Source organism: Falco punctatus (assembly GCF_963210335.1).
Source record: "Falco punctatus genome assembly, contig: scaffold_33, whole genome shotgun sequence".
In the NCBI taxonomy this organism is placed as follows: domain Eukaryota; kingdom Metazoa; phylum Chordata; class Aves; order Falconiformes; family Falconidae; genus Falco; species Falco punctatus.
In genome coordinates, this window is record NW_027660146.1 from 808,842 (window position 1) to 815,584 (window position 6,743).

At 53.5% G+C, this 6,743-nt stretch overlaps 1 long non-coding RNA gene across 1 annotated transcript; it reads left to right on the plus strand.

The window, feature by feature from the left end:
- The first annotated feature begins 1,755 nt into the window (after nt 1-1,755).
- On the plus strand, nt 1,756-6,440 carry LOC308057812. Its single transcript, XR_013925470.1, has 3 exons — nt 1,756-2,113; nt 5,148-5,555; nt 6,101-6,440. It is a non-coding gene; the product is annotated as an uncharacterized lncRNA (long non-coding RNA).
- The last annotated feature ends 303 nt before the right edge of the window (nt 6,441-6,743 follow it).

A 6,743-nucleotide genomic window follows, 5' to 3' on the forward strand; every position in this document is an offset into this window, starting at 1 on the left:
TAGCCTTTATTAGTACTGCTCTGCAACTGCTAGCACTAAGAATTTAACCCAGTTTTTGTGCCAACAGGTTGTTTTAGCCTAACTTTCACTACAGGTTTTCAGTTTAGTATAAAGTGGTTACAGGGGAAACTGTTTCTGAGTTTGGCCATTTGACCAGCAGCCTCTGATATGGAGAAATAGTGTGAAATGGGGAAAATGGACATCGATTGTGATTGTATATGTCTGCTCAAGGAATGTGGGTATGGTGACTGGTCATGGGTGCGGTGTCTGGTCACATAGGCACACAGCTCTGAGGAGACAACTACAGTTTTTGAGGAGACGCCTGCCCTTCTTCCTCTAACAAAGGGGAGACGGGGAGACGCCTGCCCTTCTTCCTCTAACAAAGGGGAGACGGGGAGACGCCTGCCCCTCTTCCTCTAACAAAAGTGGGGATGGGGAGACGCCTGCCCTACTTCCTCTAACAAAGGGGCTATTTAAAAAAGAATGAGAAAAGGATGAGAGATATTCCAATGCTATCTAGAGGGAGGGAGTGCTAAGTCTCCTTGCTGGAGAAGATGGGATGGTCACAAGGACATGAATCACCACTCCTTGCTGGAGAAGATCGGATGGTCACGGATGGTCACAAGAACATGAATCACCTACAAACCTGCAAGACCACCACATTCCAGGAAACGGACTGATAAGCTAAATTAACATACGAAGCGGGGTTTAGGTAACAAATATGTATAGGCGTTAATTGAATATTCATTTGTTTCATTGTATAAATGTAGGATGGTTCCTCACTTCGGGTATGCACGCTTGTGGAGGAGCGATCCCCGTGCATTTGTGCGCAATAAACATACCTACTTTATAACTTTCGAGTTATAGAGTCTAATTCCGCACATCAGCCTCAAAAAGACTGACTGAATTTTGCTTTTTACAACTGAGAAAATTAAGAACAGGAACCAGTTTGTTCTCACACCCCCACCCCCACCCCCCTTTCATCCCATGATACATTGACACTTTGCAGCGTTGGACCAACATTTTTGGAGACCTTTAGCGTTAATCCATTGGGGACAGTATTGGGCTACTGGACAACCAATGCAAATATTAATAAACCAAGAGAAATCCTTAGATTTGATTTGTTGAGGGTCATTTGTACATACGAGCTGCATCTCCAAAATGTGCTTTATTCTACCAGACAGCTTCCCTGCAGTTAGTGAAACCCTTGCCTAGAATGGTTGCTTTACATACCTGATCTATTAAAACATGGAATGTGCGGCGAATGAAGAGACGGGACGCAGCTTGATGCAAGCAAGTTGCCGATTTATTGTACACAATCATGAGTTTATATATGTTTTCAGAAGCTGCGTGCTTTAAACAGATTGGTTCTTGAAGCTAAGCCTTGCATACTAGGCAATCCCTGATTGGTGGTTAGCTACCATCAATTAACAGCAAGGTGTTACCTTTCCTTGGCGCCATCCTTGGTGCCATCCGTCTCCCACTCCCCTGTGCTCTGCAAACATGCCTCATCATGTTAATTGTTGTTTAGACAAGCTCGAGCACATTCCCCTCAGCTAACTGATTGCCACGCATGGTCCTAGTTTCCAGCCCGCTCCTGCAGGAATGCCTGTAGAGTTGTGGCACTGCATGACATCTACAAGGGACTTGCTTCAAAAGCTACGACCAGGGAGCCTCCTGGCTTCTCAGCAATGCAAGCTCGAGTCAGGTCCTCTGGCCCATTTGCTTGGCATTCATGCTTTATGCCTTAAAAAAGAGGCAAAACACTCAATGTGGCATTCCAGCATGCTAGTAATCAATCAAATGTACTTGGTAGTAACATTAGAAGAGGCAATCGGGTCACCAAGCAGGTAAGCCCTGCCTTGGCTTAGGCATTTGGATGGTTTTCTCTGACGTGTGTCAGAGCAGACATCTGGCTACACGCCAAATAGCAATGCAGAAATACCGGGGAGAACGTTTTCACTACATCCGTGCTCAGACTGTTCCCCTTTTCACTGCAGGCTCTCTCAGGAGCGCATCTCTCCTTTCTAGGGCTACCCTGGGTATGGCGGGTGAGGAAGCTACACGCAGGCAGGCTCCAATGGCTGACTCAGCTCCCGCTGGCTCTGGAGAGGTGGGTGGAAGAATCAGAGTGAGAATCTGGGCTGTAGAGACCAGAAAGGCTTTGCTGCTCCAAGGGATCAACAATGGATTCTTTTTTTGGAGATCAGGGAGCCCAACCCAAGCCCGTCTGATGTGGAGAAAAGCTGAATTTCTTCAGGATTTCTTTTTTTTTTTAACTTCCACCTGTGCAGCGCAGCCTCCCTGGCTAGTTCGAGTCCACTGGCCAGCTGTCGTGTGAAGGCTGGCACTGCTGCACAACGATCCTGTCTGTCTTGCAGGCTGCAAGATTTTGGCCCAGTGCAGCAGGAGGAACTGAAGGGGGTCAGCGCTCTCTGGCTACAAGCCACGCCGACTGAGCATGAAATCTCTGAATGCTGCAGCAACATGTTTACTCCTTGGTTAACAGTGTCTGACAGGCTGAACAGAACTTTGCTTCTCCACATGGAGATGTAATGCCCTTTGAAATGAGTAATCACAACCACATCTCTAAATCAAGCGCATTGTTAATTACTACTGTTGCACAGGATGTTTGAGATCGTGTCTTTCAACAGACACAGGCTTGAACGTCCTCTGCCACAGCACCAGCTCTAGAAGGAATCTAATGGTTTCTAGCCTGTATGGTGCAGATGTGCTGCTCTGCGTGGCACAGCTATGGTGTCACAGACACTGCAAAACCTGCTCTTGTCCTGCGCACAGTTCTAGTGCCTCTAAAATTCAGTCAGACAGTGTAAGTTTTAGCCAGAGCTCATTTGAGCTGCATCACAGGGCATTTCACTTGTGAAGTTCTCATCTCTCACTAGTATCTCAAAAAACCCAGCCATCCACAACCAAAAACCAAAGGCAAATCCAGCATCCAGCTGCCTTGGGAGGTGGCGGGAGCAGCTGACGGGGCTGGAGAGCATTTGCCAGCCGTCAGTGATGCCCTTGCCCTAAGCTGGAGTGGCGAATTTTGATCTAAGTCTGACGTGGTGGCAGTGTGAGGTCAGCAGCTCTGTTGGTACCAGCGCATTGTTGGGGTTGCTAGGTGAGGAATGCAGGGCGCTCAGCTCCGCCCCGGTCAGCTCCGGGGCACATTGGTCTGGCCCTAAAGCCAGCAGAAGGACGTGGGTACATGTTCTCTGGACCCTCGTTTCTGTTTCCTGCCAGGAAGAGGAAATCCATCCCTTTTCACCCTGCAGGTTAGGAATAATCCCTCTGTCCCGATGGGGACCATCCCAAAGTGATGCTGCATTGTCAGGAGGGAGGGGGCTGGCACCAGCTGTGCTGGGATGGAGCCGGCTGAGGCCGCTGAAATCCCAAACGACCGGGACGGACCAGGATAGCGATGCCTGTAGTATCAGCTGGGATCTCGCGCAGTGCCCTGGTGTAGAAAGTTGGTCCTGCCGGAGGGAGGCTGGTTCCAGCTGGCGTTGGCAGCCTGCCCGCCTGCCGGCTCTCTGCTGCTTTGTCTGGGATGCTTGGCGAGGCGGGCAGGGAGAGCTGGGCTGCTGATTGAAACAGCCCTCAACAACCCCCCTGGGGGTTGGAGACGACGTTTCCATTGCACTGTCACCCCCTGGCTGCACCAGTGCAGATTCGGCTGTGAGTGAGTTTGCCGCTGTCGGCTGTGAGAAAGGGAAAGGCTCTGAGGTCTCTCCCTGTGAGCACTGAGGTTTTGAAAAGATGCTGATCTCCTTAGTTTTATTCTTATTTTTGCCTCCTCCCTTTCCAGCCACTCCCTCCGTCCCCAGCCCACGACCTCTTAAAGAGGAAATTCAATGATGTTTACAGTTAAGCGCGGGGATGGGAACTTCTGACAGCCGAGGGCTTGATGCATTGATCACGAGAAAGCGCAGCCTGGCACCTCCTGGGGAGTGCCCCTGCGCAGATGAACTGCCTGACTGCAGCATCGGGGGGGGGGGGGGGGGGGGGGGGGGGGGGTAGTTGTGAGCCACGTGGAGGTGATGCCCATGGGGGAAACGCACGAGTGGGACAGCGGGGAAGAGACTGGCTTCCAGACTCGGGACGGGGTTCGGTTAGCGATTAAGAAGAGTGGAGGTAGCAGCATCTTCCTCCGTGTGGGGTTGCACCCTGCCTGCCAGGTCTCAGAGCAGGCAGTACAGTCTCCGTTGTGGCTCCGTGTGTTATGGGTGGAGAACCTGAGCGTGGAGAGGAGGGTGGGAACGGATGCCCGCCAGTTAACAGCAGAGGTGGAAAGAGAAGCACCACATCCAGTGCTCCCTTTGCAAGTCTCGTTTCTTCCTGTGGGCATCTGCTGGGGAGATGAGATGGTTAATGACCACGCTTTTGCTTTTTTTTGGCTTGAACTTAGGCCTTTTCCTGGTGTTTGCATTGCAAGGAGATGGTAGCGTCTTGGTTCTCTGTGTGGCGTCTGTAGCATCATTGCTGGGGTCGTTCTCATCACTGGAGGCTGGGAGCAGCGACCCAGTGGGATGTGGTCGCTGTGTGTCCTCCCTGCCAGGCTGGGCAGAGGCCAGCAGTGCCGCAGGGTGCAGGTGGCAAAGGGAGGCGGCCAGGGCTGTTGCAAAGCTGGGGAAAGCTCTCCCGTGCATGCTTTCCCCTTCCAGGGGGGGGGGTTATTCCAAAGCTGAGACCCTGGATGCACTTCCACCTGCGCCTGGGTGCAGAGATAAGGCCAGGTGGCCCAGGGAGAGCCCAGGTCTTGGCCAAACTGCACCAGGCAGTCTGGAAACGGTCTCTCTTACTGCCGCAGGGCTGCAGGTATTGCCCAGGGTTGTGCAAAAGCGTCCCATTGGACATGTCATGGGCACTTTGCTCGTGGCTGTCTCTGATTGCATCCCTGCTTTTTTCTTCCCCCTCTTTGGTTCTTCTGGAGCTTGCTGCAGCCAGTGCAAGCAGCCCCTGCGGTGTGGCTGGAGCACCGTGCGCAGGCAGCGCAGCGGAGGAGCGCAAACCTGGGAAGGGGCGGGGGGTGTCAGCAGGTTGCCCACACAACACAGATGGACATGGGAAACTCGCTGCTCACAGAGAGGCCGTTGCACCTCTTTGTTTTCCCCACTAACTGTTGTTCTGGTGTCTTGCAGGCACAGAAGAATAAGGCAGGATGGATGTCTATGACCCTCAGATGCTGAAGGTTGTGCTCTTTGGAGGTTTGATGGTGGTATCGGCCATCGGGATCTTCCTGGTGTTCACCTTCATGGAGAAGGTCCTCCGTCCTTCTGAGGAAGCCTTGGCCAAGCAAGGCAAAGGGCTTAAGAAGACTCAGCAGAAGTAAAAAGAGAAAAAGAAGAAAGAGGAAGCTGTTGAGAAAAAAGGAAAAGGAAAGAAAAATCAAGAGAAACCTAATGGACAGGTCCCAGAGGCGCACCAAAGTGCTCCAGTGGTCAGCTCTGTCACCATAAAGAAAAGCAATGTTCTTCCAGCCCATGAGGAGCAGAAGCATAATGGACCTGTCAAGAAGGTGGCTGCATCCAAGAAGAAGAGCGAGCCAGGTAAGGCCAAGTTCCTCTACATATATCCCCATCGGGTAAGCCGGCAGAGGGATCGGAGAAGGGCTGGAGTCATCTCGTTCCCTTAGCAAAGAGCTGGAACGAACCTGCCTGGTGAAAGGCAGGAGATGACCTTGCTGCTCTGCATCACTGGCACCTCTGCGTGGAGCGACAGTCCCCCAGCAAGGCTGTGTCACGATGGAGTCCAGCTTCTGATGCCCACCATGTCTCAGCTCCCTGGCATTAGCAAAGCGTGCCCAGCTCCATCTGGAATCGCTCAGTGTGATGGAGGGCAGTGGCAGGGCGGCAGGAGCAGTAGCAGAGCCAGGCAGAGGTGGCAGCTGGCTCAGGGAACACTTGTCTGTGGTGGGCGCCGTCCCCAGCACTCGTCACGTTGCTTTCAGTTAGAGAGGTATCAAACTTGGCTGTGGACATGTGGGCGGTTGCTGGCGTGAAATGGCAGTTATGGGGTTGAAGTCAACTGAGGTGATGCTAGTCAGCCCTGCCCATGGCTCGAGCGCTTCCAACCCCTCCTCTCTCCTCCCCAGCACCTGCGGACTCGGATGGGCCCCTCTACCTGCCCTACAAGACGCTTGTGTTCACTGTCAGCAGCACGGTGTTCAGTGAGGGGGAGGCCCAGCAGCTCATCGAGATCCTGACGGAGAAAGCGGGCATCGTCCAGGACACCTGGCATGCGGTAGGGCTGCCAGCAGCGTCGTGTCCACCAGGGCTAGGCCAAGCCTCCGGGGGTGCGGAGGGGTGAAGGCAGCCCGTTTTCGGGCAGGCTGTCCCCCGAGGGTCAGCCTTAGAGACAGGAGCTGAATTTTCCCTGCAGCAGAGGGCAGGACCCCGTACGTGTGGGGTGGAGGGGTTGGATGAGGAGGTGGTGGTCCCCGCTGATGTGCCACTCTGTGCCGGCAGGCCAAGCAGAAGGGTGACCCTGTCACTGTCCTGAAACGCCAGCTGGAGGAGAAGGAGAAGCAGCTCGCCACTAAGCAGGAGGCTGCAGCCGCTGCCAGAAACAAGGTGGAGGAGCTGAGTCAGGTAAGTGCCGCGCAGCCCTCCCGGCACCCCTGGCACAGGCTCTGCGCCTCACGGCTCGCCGTGTGCCTCCCTCTCCCCGCGTCTTACCCGCCCTTGCAGGTGAAGCCCAGGGGTTCTCTGGGCCCTTCATTCATTTGCTGTTTTCTC